The sequence below is a fragment of the Herpailurus yagouaroundi genome, unplaced genomic scaffold (assembly GCF_014898765.1).
Source record: "Herpailurus yagouaroundi ecotype Mexico unplaced genomic scaffold, PumYag 186, whole genome shotgun sequence".
NCBI lineage: Eukaryota > Metazoa > Chordata > Mammalia > Carnivora > Felidae > Herpailurus > Herpailurus yagouaroundi.
Window position 1 is genome coordinate 47,087,058 of NW_024412417.1, and position 12,334 is coordinate 47,099,391.

At 60.9% G+C, this 12,334-nt stretch overlaps 1 long non-coding RNA gene across 1 annotated transcript; it reads right to left on the reverse strand.

Moving 5' to 3' along the window:
• Positions 1-1,463: 1,463 nt before the first annotated feature.
• Positions 1,464-6,434, reverse strand: LOC121043051 (uncharacterized). The gene is made up of 2 exons (XR_005796666.1): positions 5,054-6,434; positions 1,464-4,094 (listed from the first exon to the last, which is right to left on the reverse strand). It is a non-coding gene; the product is annotated as an uncharacterized LOC121043051 (long non-coding RNA).
• Positions 6,435-12,334: the final 5,900 nt, after the last annotated feature.

The window sequence follows — 12,334 nt, forward strand, 5'->3', positions numbered from 1 at the left end:
GAACAGTCATTACCCTGATGAGGCTTGAGAGGCTGACCTCACCTCTGTTCCTTGCTTCTCGACGACCCCTGTGCCCCTGTGTGCCTCCGTGTCGTCCAAGCACCCTGGCCCGGGACCCGGCCCCTCCACTCCCTGTGCCCTCCCTGGCCTGGCCTGTCCCTCTGCCCACGCCAGCTCAGACTTGCTCAGGGGGCTCCCCGGCACCGCGGCTGGCCTCTCCTGCAGACTCCACGCGGATTCCCAGCCAAGAACTGCCAGGGCCCGTCTGCGCCCTGGGTTAGTGACCAGAACACGGAGCACACACGGGGGGCTGACAACAACGGGAATGGACTGTGCCACCGTCGTGCGGGCCAGGGTCTGCAATCCAGGTCTGGGGAGGGGCGTTTCCTCTTCCAGCTTCTGGGGCTCCGGGGTCCCCGGGCTTGTGGCTGTGTCCCTCCAGCCCCCTCCACATCCACAGGGCTGCCCTTCTCCCTGAGCCCTCCCCTCTTCTGCTGCCTAGAAGGACACTTGCCATTGGGTTAGGCCCCCTGAGTAACCCAGAGTGATCTCACGCGAAGACCCTGAACGTCATTCTATCTGCAAGGACACTTTTTCCGAATAAGGCCACGTCACAGACCCCCGAGGCCTCTGTTCCCGCCCTTCTCTCCTCGGTCACTGCCCAGCCCGTTCACATCCGACCGGGCTGGCCCAGGAACCAGAGTGGGGCCAGGCTGGCGCTGACCCCAAAACAGGGTCGAGGGCTGCCCATCACTACCCGCCACCTCCCCCCCACCCCGCCCCGGACACTCAGGAAATGACGAGACCCCAGAGCCTGGTCCGGGTTACACGAGAGGGTGCTTCCGGCCTCGTCGTCGTCAAAGTTAGCAGATTCTCTAAGTGATGGGACAACAAACGCCTCCGAGAGGCCACAATGGGTGATATTCAAACAATGTGACATGACCTCAACCCTTTCCTTCCTTCAGCACGGGGTTACTGCTCAGACTGCGTCCTCCACACCAATCTCGTCTGGCGTGGGGACCCCCACAGCCAGCCCCTCCCCCACCTCTGGAAGACGGGCCAGTCCAGGGTGACCCAGCCGCCAGGGCTGGCCCCGGGGCGTGAGGCCAGTGCTCCTCTGCCTCCGTGCATCCTGCACACACATCTAGGACAAAACAGCTAGGAGGAGTTTATGCCGTGGGCCTCCCATAAGTTCTGGCCAGCAGCACAGATGGGTTTTCGATTACATTTTCGTAAAAGATAGAGGGACAGCCTTCAGATGTATCTTTCTTATTATGTTCCTCTATAAAAGCTGGGGACAGAGTGTTAAGTCACAGCCCCGGGAAGGAAGCATTCTGGAGAGAGCGTGCGTGTTCCGCTGCTTTAACCTGACCCCGGGACCCCGTCATCAGCGCCGCGTGTCACGTCTGGATCTGGGGATGTAAACACGACCCGTGTCAGGTTTCACAACGTTTACCGAGCAGTAAGGGTCTTCATGATTTTTTAATTGAAACAGAATGAACGCACAATGTCCGCTGACTTTCAGGTGTGCAACATAAACCCTCCTTTCTTCAGATCCACATCGTCACCGGGCCGGCCCTGCTGGGCAGCGTGGACGCGTGTGGGGATACGTCTTAGGCCACGCGGGTGTCGACTGCGCCACCGTGGAAAGAAAGGCGAAGCCGTTCACTCGCCCATCTCTTCGTTCCGTCGCTCATTCTACAAATACTTGCTGGATGCCAGGTGGGTGTTGCGGGGCAGTGATGCTCTCAATGGACCCGGCGTCACCCTCCAGGCAACGGGAATGGCGATGAGGACGTTGGAGGGCAGGCTGGCGGCAGCTGCCACACCGGCCGTGGGCCCACGGGGCCCTGGCGACACAGCTCAGCGCCAGCCCTAGAGGAGCCCCCACGAGCGTCCCGGAGGTGCGGGCAGGGGCCACCTGCAGCGTGGCCAGAACCACACAGGTTAGCAGGAACCTACGTGCGCCCCGCCCGGCTTTTCTGGGGCACCAGCAGCGGTTCCGACAGAAATGGGCCGGCCCCGGGGTCCGCGGGAGGGAGCCGCACGGTGCCAGGCGTGCCAATACGAGGACACAGACGCTCACTTCTAACGGCGGGAGTCCGTTAGCGCTCGGGCAGGGACCCCGAGAGCGGGGAGTGAGGCCGAGGCCACCGCATCTGGAGCGCCATCCAGAAGCTTCGAGTTGCGCACGGGTGACGTGCGGAATTGCGAATAAGCGAAATCGTGAAGAGAAACGAAGGGCAGACAAGAAAGACCACAGCGAATGTGTTTGGAACACCTGCTCTCTGCCGAGCGCCTTCATCGCACTGGATCTTGTCCCGACAACACCCTGCACACGAAGCCCCGGAGCCCAGTTTCCAGAAGGGAGCACCGGAGCGCGGACGTGCCAAGGACTCTCCAAGGTCCCGCGTCGTGTCGATGACAGGGACCGCAGGGACTCCCGTGGCTTCTGGAACCTGTCCTGTTGCTCCACGAGAAGCTTATTGTTATTTAAAGGAGCTAAAACAGTTTCTCTCTCTCTCTCTCTGTCCCTCTGTCTCTCTCTCACACACACGCTTGCACACACGCATGCACACATTCACACGTGCACGTGCACACAGTGATCTGGACCAGGCACAGGAACCGGGAGGCTGATTTCAGGGCGAACGCAAATACGGAAAACAGAGCAACCCGGACAAATGTGGAGTCAGCACGTGCCTTGGACCGTCTGTCCCTCAAATGCCAAGTGTCTCCAGTGGGCTTTTGGCAAATGCCAGATCACTGTCACTTTGTGGCCGGGCTCCCTGCTGAATGCCTGGAGTGTCACTATTCTCGGCAGCTGATCAAAGAATGTGATGATCTGGGTTAATGATGTCGCAATTGCCTGAATGATCGGAATCAGTGAGAAGATATTATAGGAACTGACCCAATTCCTTCAACCGGCCTAACAGCAAATTGAGCTGTGACACGAAGGGGGAGGGAGAGGGAACCGAGCCCCCACTACGTGCTGGGCACTGGGCAGCTGTCCTATCCCTCCTCAGAGGCAGCAACAATGAAACAGCGAAAGCGAGGCCGGTTTATGGAGCCCGCGGTTGGCACTGGGCCCCATGCATCTCTCTGCCCCCACCAGCCCGGCAAGACCAAAGCTCGGAGCTGGCTCCTAAGTGGCCTGGACTTCACAGAAGTGCAGGGCTGCTGGGCCCCCAGGGTCGTGCTGGACCCGGAAGGGTGATGGGCAGACACCGCCCGCGCTCTGACCGCACCCTCGGGTCCCCGCAACGTCACACACACCGGAGGGTGCCACCCGCACCCGTGTCTGCCTGTCCCTCCCACAGTCTCCTTCTCTCGAGTCCCCAGACCCCGTGGCAGTCCCACCCTGCTGGGCTCTTTCAAATGTCTCATGAGCTAGAAATATGTGCAAAGAAGCTCAGATTCTCCACTAACCAAATGCATGCGCTTTTACGTGAGGTGTTGCTACCAATATTAAAGTGGTAAATTCCTGACACTCAGTTCGGGCGAGGATAAGTCAAGACTAACATCTGTGTGTGTGTAGGCTGCTAATAAATGCCCCTCAAAGTGACTGCAGCGGTCACTGCTGTGTGAACTGGCCTGGACTGTGGGGCCCAGACGTTTGGTTGAATACCAGTCTCAACATTGCTGTGAAGACGTCCTCTAGGTACGAATAGATCCACAAGTGGTGGATTTCAGTGAAGCAGATTGCCCTCCATGACATGGTGGGCCTCATCTAATCAGGAGATGGCCCTAAGAACGGAAAGGAAGTCTCCTGGAGAAGGAGCTTGATCTCAAGGCTGTCACAGAAACCCTACCTGAGTTTCCAGCCTGCCACCCAGCCCTATAGATTCCAGACTCAACGGCCCCACTGTCCTATGCGCTGGTGACCCAGCGGCCCATGTCACTGGCCCTAATATCCCATGCCTGGCATCCCGTGGTTATGTGTCCAGGCATCAGCCCGTGCAACAGCAAGGAAGGTGAAAACACTCGTGTGCAGAGGAGACAGAAGTCACCGGAACGGGCACCTGGACGCCATGCGGTGTCTGAGAGTGGGGGACGGGTGAGCACTCTGGGGGGCGTCTACGCAGGAAGATGCCGACCTGAAACGAGAAAGGGCGGCGACCGGCGCCAGTGTGCACACGGTCCTCTACATTTGCACACAGCCTCACGGAGGTGTGCATATTTTATCTACAGGATGTTATGGTTGGAGACAGTCTGGAAGGATGAAGTCAAAGACCCCATGTGGCATCTTCCTGGAAACTGCAAACAGCCACCCCATGACCTCCGATGGCAGCACAGGCTGATACTGCTTCCTCCCCCAGCCCCTTTGTGCAGTGAACAACACGCACAGCCACACGGGGCAGCCTAAAATATTAACTCTGAGTTGGAACGGACTATGAGTCACTGCTATGCTTTCACTTATGCTTACAACATTTTCTAAGATTTACGCCCTGAGTGTTGACTGATTTCTTACCAGCGGAGAAATAGAGCCCTAGGCTCACATTCTCCCAGCTGCCGAGAGAGGAGGGGTCAGGACATCACCTGCCCAGCATGTGAATGACCAAGTGCCCCCAGGCCTCCGTAGCTTCTTTGGAGCCAAAGATTCTAGTGCTCTGAACCTGTGACCTGTGTGGACCCTTCGTGGGGAGTCAGGCTCAGATGCCCTCCCAGGAGAAGAAGGATCCAGGGTGACGTCCCCTCAAAGTCCGGCTCAGCGTGTAGGGAACTATCCCCTCCCTCCCGGCCTCCTGCAGAGTCAGCCCTCCGGACCCACCCCCGCCCCCGCACCCCCCGGGCTCTTCCCTACTCTGCTGTGCCTGGCTGCTAGCCCCAACAGCATCACACACACACCGCCCACACAGAGACAGACACACACATGTGCACACACAGACGTACACATGCCTGCATGCACACACGCCCAACACACACAGGCACACGTTGCACACACACGCACAGCGGGTGTAACTTCATTGACTGGGCATAGGCTCATTTGTCAGGAAACACTTCTTTGACTTTAGCATAACTGCCCCCACGCACGCCTCCCACCCCCCAACCTTACCTCTATGTTCTGGATGCTCAAGGAGAGCATTTACTTCCTCTCTCATCCGACAAAGCTTCCTCCTTACCGAAAGAATCCAGTCTTGGGTATGATCGATCCATTCGCTCATTCGTTCCCTCCACAAACTTGTATTGAAAGGGCGCCAGACCCTTGGGAGGTCCTGTGAGCAGGGTGAACACGGAGCCTGGTCCTCCTGGCTTATTGTCTAGATCGGAGACACCCGGACTCATCCATTCGAATGGCGGTATGACCTCCCACTCATAAGCAGCACAAAACCAGAGGACCACAGGATGCCCAGACCAGGGGGGACGGTGGCTTCCGTGACAACGTTCTTGTTTTGGAGGACCAGAGCTTAGTGTGTGATCAAGGTCAGGGCTCAGCATGTGGCCGGGGACAAGGTTCAGCATGGGACTAGAGTCAGGGCTCAGAGAGTGACCAGGGTCAGGGGTCCACGTGTGGTCATGACCAGGGCTCAGTCTGTGGCAAGGATTCTGGGGCTTGGGCTCAGTGTGTGCTTGGGGTCAGGGCTCAGTCTCAGCGGCGGGCCGGGGCTCTCGACCTCCCTGCTTTACCCGTGTCCCTCGCTCCGAGAGCAACCCCTGCCTCTCGCTCTGGCCCAGGGTGGCCTGGCCTCTGGGCCTGTGCCCCTTTTCCTGTGGAAATCCCCTTTGGTTCTAGCCGTAATTATGTTTAAAACCCCCATTCTAGCTGGGGGATTTCATCAGGGAGCAGGAGCTCAGAGCCAGGGTGCTGAGGAGAAGCCGAGCATGGGGGGCCCGGACAATTCCTCCGCAACCCAATCAGGGCTCCTGCACACCCGGATTTGCATAAATCTCTAAGCCGATTAGGGGGACATTCAGAGTAAGCAACGCAGGTACTGAGCCAGCAAAGCAGGCGCCCTCCCTCTCTGTGTGGATTAATTGCTCCCATCCCAGCTGGCTCCAAAGCCGAGTTCATTATCCCCCACCCTGCCTCAAGCCCGCTCCTCCTCCCAGCTCCTTCCCTGCTTGCTTAGTGCCACAAACTCAGAATCCGTGTTACCCCAGATGCCTCCTGTGTGCTTTCCATCCGGTCTACAACGTCTGTCTCCTTTGCTCTGTCCCCTCCCCACCAGGCCACCCTCTCCAGCCTCACTGTCCCCTGGGTATCCCTGACACCGGCCCTCTCCTCTGTCCATTCTTGCTCTGAGTCCTCACGACAAATGCCCTGTGGCACCTGCCCCTCCCCCCCCGGTCCCCCAGGCCCTCCCGAAGCAGGGATTGCTCTGTTCTCAGCCCTAGGCCCGCTGCTCACCCGAGGGAGCCGTGAGGCCGGGCCCAGGGCGCTGGCCCAGGGCACACCGTCGGCACACAGCCGTGGTTTGACGTCCGCAGCTCCCGTCTCCTGCAGGACGGGGTCCCCCTGACCCTTCAGCTCTCGCCTCCCCAGGAGCACATCATCCCGGGCCAGCTTGCTTTTCTGTCCTGGGGCTCCAGGGAGAATGCCCATCCAGGAGAGGGTCTGCATGGAGGCATCGCTCACATACAGAACGCTGTTACCCCAGAGACTGACCTCAAGCCTGAGGTTGGCACCCTCTCCTCCTGCTCCCCTGGCCTCTGAGAAACGCACCGTGAAGGGGCTCGTGTCCCCTTGGCCCACCCCAGCCGCTGCAGCAGCAGCAGAAACACTGGGAATGGTGCTGGCTGGGGTCACAGCGCTGTCCTTGTTGGGGCCCCACTTGGCCGTGTGACCAGGTCAAGCCTGTCCCTCACTGCGAAAATGAGAGAGTGGCTGGGCTGATTTCTGAGCTTTGCCTTGGTTGCAACACCTTAAGTCAGTGAATAAATTGTGACCCCCTCAAATGAAGTGATGCATTCACGCACAGTTCTCAGAAGCTCGGGTGGAGGAGTGAGCACAGAGTGTGAGGGCAGACTTGCGAGGGACCGGGATCCCTCACTGGTGCGACAGAGATGTGTGTGTAGGGGACTTGGGGGCGACCATCAACACCACCGTCCACACCATCAATGCCGTCATCATCATGAGAACCACGGTGCTCATCCTACTATAACACCATCATCAACATCTGCCCCAACTCTCCCGGGTTCTCATAAAATAAGAACAGGGAAGCTGATCGCCCACCGCCCCCACCCCCCAGAGCACTATGGGCAAGGTTCTGAATGGGCTGTACCAAGTGATCCCAGATGCCCTGGTCCCGCTTGGGAATCTCCCTGGTGAGCGGGCCCCACTCCAGTCTCTGCCCTGCAAAGCCGCAGACCTCGGACATTGCCAACCGCAGCCCCTGCTCCCTGCTCCCCGGGCGTCCTAACCAGCAGCCGTTTGCTCTGCGTAGGACCCAGGAGCACAGGAGGATGGGCTGGACCCAGAAGCCTGTGCGACCCTGGGCGCATCTGTGCTCCCTAGCCCTCTGAGGGGATACTGAGCGATTCCTGATGGAAATCCCATCCCCGGCCACCCCACCCCAGGTCAGCGTCTTGCGGGTGCCTGACATCTGAGCCAGGACATCTAGTCTTCTTCTGACTCAAGCTGCCCGGGGGTCCCGGTTTCTGCCAACACCATGGTCTCTCTCTCTGAGACTGTATTCATTTCCTGTGGTCGCTGTGACAAATTCGCACAAACCCGGTGGCTTCAAATGACCCAACTATTTTCTCATATTTCTAGGTGACAAGGTCAGATGTCCAAAGCCCAGGCACAGCAGGAGCACCCTCCCCGGAGGCCCCAGGGAGGGGACACTCCTTGCTTTTTGCAGCTTCTGGTGCTCTTGGCATTCGTGACCATATCTCCCTCTGTGCACATGGGGCCAGGCCCCTGCCTCCTGAGCGTGGCTGGCTCGCGGGCCGGCGCAGACCTCCAGGAGGGCTCCCCCGCTGGGACACGGGACCAGGAGACAGAATTCGCGAGGTCACACTGGGTGCGATGAGTGCCCACACGGGGCCAAGGCTCCATGTCTCCTCTGAGGCTCTCGGGCTCCAGGGAGCAGCAGGGGTGGGCTCGGCCGGGCCACCTCATGTCCTCTGCCCCACCTCAGTTACCCAGGAGCACCCTGGGAAGGACAGGGCCCTCGGCTCCTGAGCCCCTCGAGCGCAGCCTCCTGTGTCCTGGGTGTCCTGCCGGAAGGAAGGTCACCTCGGTTCCCTTGATGACGGTGGCAGAGCTGAGCTCCCAAACGCGGGAGCCCCTCAGGGTCACAGAGCAAGAGGCAAGGCTCACATCTAAGCCAAGTCTCCCTGTGTCCAGTCACCAGGAAGCCCTGCTGTCCCTGTGTTGGGGTCACAGGGCAGCTCAGTGCCTCGAGAGCGCCGACCACAGAGAGCCTGGCCCTTCCCCACGTCAGGAGGGATGTGGGTCAGGAGGCCGTGCTTCCGGCCCCAGGGACAAGCCTCTTGTTGTGCGTCCCTGGATACAGCCCCTGGACCCTCCGGGCCTCTGACGGGTCACCTGAAAAGTGGAAGACAGAGTTCCTCCTTCCCCGGTGAGGCCCTGGCTCTGAGAGGAGGGTGTGAAGGCGCCCGGAGGGAGGAGTGAAGCACAGGCCCCAGGGCTGGGCGGGAGGCCACAGTCGGCCGCTGACCGCCAGATGCTGGCTTGGCTGGTTGCCCGGCACACGGCCTGGGGACAGAGCTGGACCCAGCACCTGGGCCGGACACCCGGCTCAGCCGTCTCTCCACCCCCCTGCTCAAGAACCTGCCGTCTCAGCCCCTCCCTGGCCACCACTTGGATGCCCACCCGTCATGGCCCGCCGACGCCCACCTCTCTGGGGCGCCCTCCTTGCCGACTGTCACCCTCCACCTCTGTTGGACACCAGGGAGCCCGACCCTCAGGGCCGCCCACGTTCCCCGAACAAGGACAGAGCACATCCTGGCTGCAGGCGTGGCGGTGTCCCCGGTGTCCCCTGGGGAGTGCGAACAGGCAGTTGTCACCCCCACCCCGCCCCTGCCGCCCTGGGGGCCTCCGGCAGGAGCTCGTCTCCAATTTCCAAGCATAAATGGCAACTGTCTGTGGCTCCCACGCCCCCAGGCCTGGCTCTGCCAGATCTCTGCATGGCTGACAGCTGTCGCACGCCGTGGCGGGCATATGCTTGCCCAGCCTCACCCCGCCAGCCGGCCGGGCCGTCTGGAGCCGGCGATGGGAAAGCGGCCCTCGGGCCCCAGGCCCTGCCCCTCTGTGCTCCTGCAGGCCCGTCCGGCTCCCCAGGGGCAGCACGGCCAGGCCTGCTCGGCGTTCCTTCTCCCTGGGCCTCAGTTTCTCCTCTGTACGCAGAGTCAGGCCCGGCGGCCCCTGAACCTCTGCCAGGTCTGTCATCCCAGCAGAGACGCACGAGGCCCGCCTGGAACTGAGGGGCGCGGGCAAGGACGAGGTCCTTGTTTTCCACGGGGTGCCCACTCTGGTGCGTGGGCTGGGAGGTCAGGCAAGGGCCAGGGGATCCTGAGGGGTGGTTGGGTTAGAGGAGTCTGGTCCCAGAGCAAGATGCCCTCTTCTAGCACGCTCTCTAGCTCCCCCTCTAGCCCCCCTCTAGCCCCCCTTCTAGCCCCCTTTCTAGCCTCCCCTTCCACCCCCCCTCTAGCCCCCCTTCCAACTCCCTTTCTAGTCCCCCTTCTAACCCCCCTCTAGCCCCGTTTCTACCCTCTTTCTAGCCCCCCCTTCCAACTCTCCTTCTAGTCTCCCTTCTAACCCCCCTTCTAACTCCCCCCTTCTAATCCCCCTTCTAGCCCCCCATCTAACCCCCCTCTAGCCCCCCTCTAGCTCCCCTTATAACCCCCCTCTAACCCCCCTCCTAGTCCCCCCTTCTAGCCCCCCTCCTAGCCCCTGCTGAGCGGGCTCAGTTCTGAACCCAGGGCCCAAGGGAAATGGACAGCCAGACAGGCTGGAGCCGCCACCAGATCATGGGGCTGGCGGGTGACATTGGGTGATATGACACCAGGGGCCATCACTACATACACCCCTCTTGTCCTCGGGGAACAGACTTCCATGGGAGAATTTTGTGATTTGGGAAAAGTATGTGGGTTCCCAGGGGGGCCAGACTCGACTGGCCATGGCCCACAGAGGACCAAAAGCCAACCCAGGGAACGTGGCCAACTGGTGAGGAAGGCAGCTCTGCCCGGGCCCTTCCCCAGGGGTCAGCACGGCCAGCCTCTGTGTATGGACACGGCCAGCCCCAGTGGGAGGGGGGAGGCGGGAGGGCTCTGAGCAGGGCAGGTGGTGGTGGAGTGGGAAGGACATAGGGGCTGGAGCAGAGTGATCGTACCTCGCTAGGCTGGGGGCGCGTGGGGGTGGGGTGGGCAGTAAGAGGACGGGGCCTTCAGGGGAGACCACCCCCAACCGTGCCATGCAGACAGCAGGGGACGCCAGGAGGGGCCCGGGTAGATTCTGGACATACCTCTGCCCCTAATACCAGCCTCATAGAAGCACAAAGTCAGGGAACCACAGAAGATCCTTGACTTTTTGGAAATGACCTTGACCATGGTGTCTGGGGTTCTGAACCGCCCCTGAGGGCCAGCAGTTGCTTGGTTAATTTTTGCGCCAGAAATTAACCGTGCAACATCAGATGCTAGAGTCGTGCCTCAGACAACTGTTCTTTGAGGCCACACCAGGGCTCTCCCAGGACATTTCCTCCCTACAGACCTCATGACTGACCTCTGCCCCCTTGGGGGTTCTCCCTCTGCTCCTGGCACGGACCTCGAGTGGCCCCAGACTCTCTCGTTTTGCCCCTTCTGTCTCCACCACGTGTGGGGCCTCCACCCACTCGGCCAGGCCCACCTCGGGGGGCTCCGGTTGGGACCATCAACTGCCTTGTTGACTTTGTCCCCAGGCATCAGGCATCACTCGCCCTGTCCCCTGACCTCACGCCCTGGGCTTGCTCTGCCCCCGCCTTCACATCCGCCCCACTGCTGGCCTTCAAGGAGTGCCACCTTCCCTAAAGCATCTGATTTGGCCTAGCTCCGGGTCCGTGCGCAGGCCTCAGGAACCCAGTGTTGGACCCTCGTCCGCTTGCCACACACACTCCAAGAGAGGGAACCTTACAGTCATTGCCGTCCTGCACAGGGCAGAGGGCGGCCCCCGCACTGGTTAGCGAGGAAGGAGGCGCTCAGCTGAACAGACCTGAGCAGCTGAAACCTTCCAACCACCCGCTGAAGGCGACGTGGATCCTTCCCCGGTTGAGCCCCGGATGAGACCTCTGCCCCCGACCTTGACGGCAGCCTGTGGGGACCCTGAGCGGAGGCCCCGGCCGAGCTCTGCCAGCTCCAGACCACAGACGGTGTGAGAGGATTCATGTGCTTCATCCGCGACACTTGACGGCTGCTCGCGATGGCCAGGGATAGCTAGCGCGGGACCCCGGGCTGAGACGCCTGCCCTGCTCTCCCCATTCTCCTGCACCCCTCCCTACTTTTATCACCAGAGCCCTCAGCGCCCTCTCATGTACCACACGTGCCTCAGCTCCGTGGAGGGCGGGGTCTCCACGACCTGGACGGGCACCTGGCACACAGTGGGCGCTCAGTCAGGGTTCGTTAAACGAGGCCTTGATGCAGGACACCTGGCACAGAGGCGGTGGTCACTCTGAGCGGTCCTCCCGTGTACCGAGTATATGACCGTCACCGGGTGAGGACGCAAAGGCCCTCGGGAGCCCTCGGGACCAGGTAGGGCTGCTCAGGTGAGCTCGTGGCAGAGCCATCCATGAGCTCACATGGCCCCACGGGGTCAGGGAGCCACAGCATCTGGCCACACAGCCAGCTCGGCCCTGGGAGGGTGGGCTGGGCGGTGGGCGGCCGAGGTGGCCCCCGGGCTTTGCCTGTGAGGTGGGGGCAGCCCCCAGGAAGGTCAGCTTGCCACGAAAAACGCCCTGCCTTCCACACATTTCCTGGACGATTGCAATCTCTCATACTCGTGTTTGAAATTTGCTTCTGCTACATTCCGTCCTTCCTCTGGGACAAACAATTCTTCTGGTGTGGAGAAAGCTGACAGCCAGCTTTCTGTTCATCTCTTTCTGATGCAAATTCCCTGACGTGCACCCTCTCCTGGCTGCTTTCTCCCCAGGGGAGCCGACTGATCTCTGTGCAGCCTGGGGGCGGCCACGGGGCGGGTCGGCCCTTGATTACCTGCTTCATCGGCATCGAGGGCCCCTCGTCCGGCTGCCCACGCCACAGGATGGACAGGCTCGGAGCCTTGCCGGTGCAGGTGGGCATCTGTGCCGCCCCCGTCCCCCCCTGGCTGCCGGCCCTCCTTTCCTCCCATCTGTGTCAGGGAGGCGGCCCAGAGGACTCGGGCCCCTTCTGAGCCTTTCCTGAA